Genomic DNA, 9149 nt, shown 5'->3' with positions numbered 1-9149 from the left:
TTGTCGGACTTTGTAGTTTCTAATTCCTTTGGTGTAGGAACTTCAACAACTGGTTAATTCTTCTCAACAAGCTTATCTTCGACATCAATCAATAGAGGTTCTAGAATATTACCACTTTGCAATACCGCTTCCTTGATATGTTCTTTACCCAAATTTCTTGGATTCTCAGTATCGCTCGGCAAGGTTCCTTATGGTCTATTATGTAGCTCCATAGCTAACTGACCCATTTGGTTTTCCAAATTTTTCAGTGTTGCTACTTGGCTTTGGATCAAAGCGTCATTCTTTGCCATGTACGCTTTCAACAAGTTCTCAAAACTGTTTGATGCCTCAGCTTGAGGTGGTTTTGAAGCTTGCTGATTATACCCTTGAGATTGGTTGGGTCTTTGCTGTAATAAGCTGTTGTTCGGTCGATTTCCTTGGTTGGTCCAAGAAAAGTTAGGCTGTTTATGCCATGAAGGATTGTAGAAGTTGGACTAGGGTCCTTGTCCACTCCTATTTTGATATTGGTTCCCCACATAGTACACTGACTCAGGATTTGATGACCAATTATCAAAAGAATGACCTTTCCCACAGTACACAAAGGAAACTGTTTCAAACGGACTTGGTGGCTGAGCTGCAAAATTATTAGTACTATTAGCAGTTAACTGTTTTAACATAGAGGAAATAGATGATACCTGAGTTGATAATTAAGTGAGGGAGTAAAATTCATGAACTCCGGCTATGCGTCTTCCTGTTGTTCGATTTGTTGGCCATTGATAGTTATTACTCGAGATCCTCTCGATGATCTCATAAGCCTCATTATAAGACTTAGACAAAATCGCACCATTCGTGGAAACATCTACCATCAATCTTGTATGTGCATTGAGGCCATTATAGAATGTCTCTAACTGGATACAATGAGGAATCCCATGATGACAATGCTTGCGAAATAACTCCTTGAATCGCTCCCAAGCCTCATACAAAGAATCGTCATCCAATTGTTGGAAAGTTGTGATCTCGTTCCTCAGCTTAGCTTTTTTGCTAGGTGGGAAATACTTAACCAAAAATCTCTCTGCTAATTCTTGTCATGTAGATATGAAACTTGGTGGCAATGAATTGAGCCATGCTCGTGCTCGATCTCATAACGAGTACGGAAAAAACTTCAACCTCAATGCGTCTTCAGTCACACTGGCTATCTTGAATGAATCACTCACCTCCATAAACAATTGAATGTGGAGATGTGGATCTTCAATGGGCATACCACTAAATTGGCCCACCGTTTGTAGCATTTAAAACACCACTGGTTTCAATTCAAACTGGGTTGCCTCAATATCGAGCCTTCTAATTCCTGGGTTTAACTCACTGAAAAGTGGCACAGCATATTGTCTGACGCATCGATCCCTATCATAGGCAATGAGGATAGGATTTCGTACGTAATCGGCTTCATTACATTGGTATTGATTCTGATTTCCAAGGTCCATCTCGACTTGTCTTTGAGTTGTTCGTTCACGTCTTCTTTGTCTGAAAGTTCGCTCAATTTCAGGGTCTATAATAAGTATATTGATAATTCGATCTATGCTCATAAAAACCTGAAAAGAAAATCACAAAAATTAAAAAGAATAAGTTAGTAATGTCAGAAATAAATCAAATTGAAAATAAAAAATTTCACGAAAAAAAATAACTATGGCAACAGTTGACAATCCCCGGCAACGGTGCCGAAAACTTGTAACGCTTAGGTTTGTGCAAGTATACACAGTCGTTATCAAGTAATAAGTAAGTATCAAGTTAGCGTCTCAACAGGGATTGTATTTGTCCTAAATCACTTAATTTGTAAAATTATATTAACAGTTTGGTAAATAAAAACACAATATAGTTTAGAAGTGGTGATTAAAATATATTAAACTAAATGCAATGGTCCCTAATGCCAATTATCCTAAGTATGCAAACTATATGATTGAAATAGATTTTAGTAAAATTAAACACAATTTGCAAAAATTATAACATAAATAAACTAGGACAATTACTTTACTTAAACTCAATTTATTATCAACATGCTTAATAACATTCGGAAAAACATTCCATGGCAACTAAATCTTTCATGAGTTTGGAAACCACATTAGGTCCTTTCAGAATCCTCTACTTAGTAAATGCGCATTTTACTAATACTTATTTACTAAGGGTTTTTTAGCATTCGTGTGAGGTAACAGGAACGTGTTAGGTTTGAAACAATTTAATCACACAAATCTAAAAACTATGTAGATAACAGAGCTTGGTTAGAGTTGTTATGCAACCTACAATTTAATCGTGTTAGGATCTAAATTGAGCATGCACATTTTAATTATCCATCCATTAGCCTTCATCTGGTTAGGCTCGCTCAGCTAATTTAGGTGCATTTCAATCACGTATGAACGAAATACAGACTTGATTTGATTTTAATTGAAAACATGATCGATTGAGGCACAAACATTATAAGCATGAATCAAATAAATATTATTTAATCAAAACAATCATCCTAGCTTAAATAAAATTAAGCTAACATTGTTGTAAACAAGAACAAAGAGCACATAGAAAATATCTTTATATTAAGTTAAAGAAAAGAAAGATTAAACCCAATTCAGAGTGGCTGTCACCCAAGACTCTGACTGACGAGACTCCTTCGTTCATTTACTTTGCTCCTTTGCTGATGGTTCTCCAAGGTGGCCGACCAAGGGTTCTTTAAGAGGCTTAATCGCTAAAATATCTATGAAGAGATGATGCTAGGCATAGGAATGGAAAAGGCTAAGAGAAAAAGAGAGAATGATGCTTGATGGATGCTTGAGGGATGCTTGAGGGATGATGAATGAAAGAATGAGAGGGTCTTATTTATAGGTGAGGAGAGAAAGATAGTTTGCTAAAAATAGGAGTTTCCATCTTTTAAAGCATCTTCCATGGGTGGCCGACCATAGTTTTAGTAAGTTGAGCTGATTTTTCCTTGATTTTTGGTCAATTTGAGTGACACAACAACTCAGGACTAAGACTCGGTCAAGTGCAAATCTTTAGGTAAATCTCTAATTTCTTCAACTCTTCAAGGACCTTGTGCAATTAAACCAAAAAGTGGTTTATGGATAGCCATGTGCAGCTGAATTTTGGGTTGACTTGGTCTCCAATTTGGACAGTTTTGTAATCCAGCAAAGCTATCAAAGCTGTCCAAAATAAATCAACAAGTTAGAGGACCAAAGAATTAAATTTATCCAATTTAATTAATTAATTAAAACCCAAATTATTAATGAATATTTTAAAATGAATTATTAAATATAATTTTATATTTTATTATTTAATTTAATCATGTATGGCCCACTTTATGTGTTAAAAAATATAATATATTCAAATTAATATAAAATAAGTCATTTATTGCATGAAAACTATATAATAAAGCATAAAATCACATTTTAATAATTTCTATGTCCTAATTTCATATTTTCACATATTTCATTAATTTATTAAACAATTACTTAGTTTTAACAACGCATTTAAGTAAAAAGGTGATAAATTACATAGGAAAAATCTTATATATTTTTCCATTTACAGGGTGCCACATTAATTCTTGACAGCACAGATTGCTTTCTAAGGTTTCATACAATTTGTATTATTTTTTGGTCTTCGGCATTGTAATGAATTGATGTCCTTTTAGCAATAAGCATACGTATAACATATAATATTTGAATGCAGATTTTTAATATGAAAATTCATGTAAAAGTTACGTTCCTGTTTATTTATTTATCATTTGTAATTTGGAAGGTTTATCATTCACCAAATATTTTAAGTTCTTTATAACCTCTCCAGCTCAAAGCTCGACAAGCCTGTAACTTGATTTGGCGAGCCATGTTTTATTGCACCCACCCTTCACCATTAGTTTTTAAGATATAGATGAGTTTCCTTCCAAGGTGATGAGTTTCCTTTCAAGGTGGTGTAGATGTGTTTGTGTTGGAGTAATTTCATCAAGTGTTGTAATTATAACATGACTCACAAAGGTTAGCGTATAAATTTGTATTACAAAAAATACTGATATTTTTCTCATGTCTTGTAAAGATAAGTGTAAGAGACATAGTCCTTAAGAGATAGTCCTTTTGTAACACCCTTAACCCGTGTCCGTCGCCAGATTGGGGTTACGAGGCATTACCATACTTAATGCCTATTTCAAGTTTTTTTTAACAATATATATATACGATATAAACAATTATATCAAATTTGCATGCTTAATATTTAAACCAAATACACAACCATAATTTACTATTAATTTATAAACTTAAGAATTTAATTCCAATTAACATTATAAAATTAATTATAATATAAAACCAAATAAATAAGATCAAAAATAACATACACATAAATATGCATATCTTCCATTTCCAAAATTTCCAAAATCATATAGACGGTTTGGTCATTTCCAAAGGCGGTTTGGTCATTTCCAAAGGACTTCATTTCATTTCATAGTATACTAATATTATATTATAAACTAAAAAGTTATGCTTGTCATTTTATATCATCTCATTAACCTAATTGCATTGTAACATGTTATTTCAATTCAGATATAAAACCTAATTTCATAGTTCCATACTTACCGAATATACCACATGCATTTACTTAAATAGCAAACCAAATATAAGTAGTAATCAACCTTTGCAAGCATATTACAATTTCTAAATCATAACCTATACTTATTTATTAAATCCAAGCATATCATACATATCACTTATGTATATTTATTTATATATATATCACCCAACCAATGTGAATTAGTTTAATATTGTATCTTTAAATACATATGGTAAAATTATCCATTAATAAGCTTATTGCCGAATCACATAGATAAATATCATCTTTTTATTCAACTTATGTCTCAAAATTTTAATACCTAACTTAAACCATTTATGTCACATACTTGTAACTTTAATATCTCATTCGAATGCAAGCTCAATCATGTTCCAACATAATCAAATTCAAGCATAACAATTAGACACAACAAGCATCCATTCAAAATCACATGAATTCATCTTGAACTAAATGATCATGGACAACCATTTTTAAACCAAACCGAACATATATAATCAAGATATACCCAAATACATTATCAATACAAACCAAATCAATTTAACCTATACTTCCTAATTATAATAATCCAACTCAATTAATTACCAAATCAATACTTACTACCATATTATAAATATACATATATATATCATCCATTCACCATATTATCAATGAAACATAACTACCGTATACTACATATAAATAAACCATAGCTGAAATTATATAATTAAACACATCAAACACTTAATCAAGAGTCCATAAAATCGATCTAATCACTAATGATCAAATTCAAGCCATTTTTGCATGGCTATGTATATTCAAGTCCCAAAATCAAATATTTCATCTAGGCTATACATGCCATAAGCTCAAAATTTAACTTAGTAATATACCGAATAAAATAGTCGATAGTGTGATAGGCTTTGCTAATGATCCTCGAGCTCATAACGACTTCAAAATCTATAAAACAAAGATAAATAAAAATACAAAGTAAGCTAACTTAGCCTAGTAAATCTTTAGCATAACATATAAATATATGAATCATATAATTCCTTAGATAATTTTACTAAAGCCGAAAATACATCATACAACATTACCAAAACATTCATTAACACTACACCAAAACAGGGATTTAGCGGCGCTTTTTTAGGCCTTTAGCGGCGCTTTGTAAAGCACCACAAATAATGCCGCTATCGACCACGTCGTTAACTTTAGCGGCGTTTATAGCAAAAAACACCGCTAAAGGTCACGGCCTTTAGCGGCGTTTGTGAATTGAGCGCCGGTAAAAGTCAAGCTCTTTAGCGGCGTTTCTGACTTAAGTGCCGCTAAAGGTTATTATCTTTAGCTGCACTTTACCATAAAACGCCGCTAAAGAGCTTGACTTTTAACGGCGCTTAAGTCACAAATGCCGCAAAATACATTAGCCTATAGCGGCGCTTGATTTACAAACGCCACTAAAGACCTTGACCTTTAGCGGCACTTCAATCACAAACGCCGCTAAATACCCTGACTTTTAGCGGTGATTTTCTTGCAAACGCCGCAAAAAGACCTTGACTTTTAGCGACGCTTTTCATAAAAACGCCACTAAATGCATTAACCTTTAGCAACACTTTTCCCACAAACGCCGCTAAATTGAGCAGGTTTATAAAAGAATATTTTCTATATTTTTAGACCTCCTGTAACAACAAATCAGAAGAAACTAAAATCTAAACCAACCGAAAGCAATAAATTTATATAATATTTAAAATTAAATGAATAATATATAATAAATATCAATAAATAGAATAAAATTCATATTATTCTTACAAATATGTTAAAAGGTAAAATGATAATATAAAGTTAAAATAATAAAAAAATTTACACGATAGTCTAAGACGACGGTGGTTGTGACTGTTGAAACATCTTCATCATATTCTGAAGCTGCTGCTGGAGTTCATCGTACTTTCTAGTCTGCTCTGCTTTCCTCTCTGCCGCTTCTGCTTTTAGCTGTATCTGGAGTTCTTCATACTTCCGTTGAACCTCAGCTTCTCTCGCTGCTGCCTCCGCTTTAAGTTGTGTAATTTGCTCAACTGTTGTCGCTTGCATCTGAGCCATCTGGTCTCTTAACCTCTGGACTTCAGCTTGAGCCTGACTCCCCGAAGGCATGTATTGTTGCGAGATAGATCCAAAATATTGGGTTGGGCTAACAAAAGATCCTTGAAATCGAACCCGACCTTACCTTTTAAGACCCAAAACATCAGTGATAATACGGTTATCAATGTCTTCAATATGAACAGAACTATCACTGGAAGCAATCGCTTCGTACTCCGCTTTTTTATCTTTTAGTTTATCCTACAACAATAAATCACATAGTTAGGAACGCAATATATATTAAAAAAACAAATGCAACATAACTTAACAAAATTTGCATTACAAGAAATGAAATAAACCATTAGAAAATATACACTGTAAAATATTAAAACAAGTCAAATTGAATTAAGCAAACGTACCAGAATTTCTGCAGCTTCAGGAGTCATAGGGTTCCCATCTTTCTTCCTATGTGTAATGTCAAAAAGTTGAAGGCGTCCAACTTTCTGACCGGACGACAGTTCCTATAGTACAGTAGTAAAAATATTATTTGATAGAAAGTAATAAAAATCTGACAGAATTACAAAGTTCAAAATACCTCAGAGTGAGCTACACAAGCAAAACTTTTGGACCCAGCTGTGTGAGTGAATTTCTGTTTCTGCCTACTACATTTTCCAACTCGTTCACGATCCTACGTTATGAAATTATTAGAACGTTGATTAATAAATAATATAAACCAAAATAATTACAAGATTGTTTTAGTAACACATACCTCTCCTTTTTTCGAAGTCCAAAATCTAACGACCTCTTCCCACTAATACCTCAGCATTCCCGGTGGGACATTTTGTAATCTCTTGTCCAAGGTTGTTTTTGTCTTAAAATAGTATTTCTTTAATGTGCTCTTATGGTATCTCCATCTTTTTCCCAATGCCTTTTTTACATAAGCATCGGAGACCTCTAGAGCAAATCTCACCTACAAAGAACAGAAGCTAAGAAAGTTAATATAATTGAAACTTAAACCCAAGTATTATAAATGAAATTAACGTTTTGTTACCTTAACGTTATCAAGAGCTTGGTTCTTGTTACTATCGGGCATTTGTCGCCATGTCTCGAAGTTAATTGGCAACATATTTGCATTCCGTGCGAGAATGCCCAAGTATCCTGCTAAAAGACGAGCTTTTGATCCAACAGGCTGACCAAAGCTATTACTGCAAACTTTGACACGCTCGGCTGGATCTAGCTCGTATAAATCCCTCAGTAGCGTACGCCCTCGAACTCTCCGCGTCCCACCATTTTCAACTGAAAATTTTTATATTGTTATAAGAATTTTAAAAATAAATAAACAAGAAGTCAACAAGCATTTAAATTAAATGTTAAAGTACTTTGAATTTCTGTAGGTTCCTCAGGTGTAATAGAAATATTTGAAGACCCAATAGCAGTCTGTTGATCAGTGCTGTTTGTTTCCGCAGAGTTTGGAGTACCTGGAACCAGGCTTAGCTGTCGCACTTTTCGTCCCCGCATTTTATCTGCAATACAAATGAAATCTTTGAAAACTTAGTTGAAATATACAATAAGATTAATATTTATATTATGATATTACATATAATTAAATAATCGTAAAAGCTTACTACATTATAATTCGTAATTATCTTCATCCGTATCCTGGCGGACCCATTGAAATTGTGTACTAGTACTAGGGATGTTTTCATCTAAGTTTTGTTCTGGAAAGGGCAAAGTTTGTGTTCTATCGTCAATGCCATCTCTACTTCCACTGCCCATGTCAAACAAGTCTCTAGGGATGTTATAGAGTACAACGTACCAACCCTCATCAGTTGGATCTTTTGAGTAAAAAACTTGTTTGACTTCAGAAGAAAATACATACGGCTCATCAATCAACTGTTGTCCTGTGTGAATTAATCGAGCGAAGTTCACCATTGTGAAATCAAATTGATCTTGCTTAATTCCACGAGCAGTATTAACATCGGCCCAATCACCTCGAAATAAGACAACTTTCCATTTGTCGTAGTAATCCAACTCAATTATGTCAATAAGAAGTCCGAAATATTCCACATTTCCCTCGACCGGATTATTGTCCCTAGCACTAGCATAACTTGTAATTGAGGAATTAACAACTATTCCACAATTTTGCATTCTCCTCAATCTCTCGCGATATTTTGTATGAAATCTGAATCCGTTGATGAGGAACGCAGTATATCTTTTAACCACCCGATTTGGACCTTGAGAAAGCCATTTAACTTCGTCGGTGACGTTCTTCCCACTCCAAACCTACTGAATGGAAAGTAAACTGAGTTATTAAAAATGTTATAAGTGAACATTATGGATTTTGTTGATGAAAGCTCCAATTGCATACCGTTTGGCTTAACCATTCATGGAAAGATTTTGTGAACAACTTATTGATATCCCGATGTTGTGTTCTTCGGGAGCGCGAACGAGATCTCAATATTTTTTTGTACTCACTATGTCAGAAATATTTTTGAAATTTATTAGAAGATAAACAATTTTTTATTGATGAATAT

General features: G+C 33.6%; 1 non-coding gene across 1 annotated transcript; it reads left to right on the top strand.

Moving 5' to 3' along the window:
• The first annotated feature begins 903 nt into the window (after positions 1–903).
• LOC121222803 (small nucleolar RNA R71) lies at positions 904–1010 on the top strand. The gene has a single exon (XR_005920174.1). It is a non-coding gene; the product is annotated as a small nucleolar RNA R71 (small nucleolar RNA).
• The last annotated feature ends 8139 nt before the right edge of the window (positions 1011–9149 follow it).

Source organism: Gossypium hirsutum, chromosome D10, assembly GCF_007990345.1.
Source record: "Gossypium hirsutum isolate 1008001.06 chromosome D10, Gossypium_hirsutum_v2.1, whole genome shotgun sequence".
In the NCBI taxonomy this organism is placed as follows: Eukaryota; Viridiplantae; Streptophyta; class Magnoliopsida; order Malvales; family Malvaceae; genus Gossypium; species Gossypium hirsutum.
This window is presented reverse-complemented; position numbering and strand designations above follow the sequence as displayed.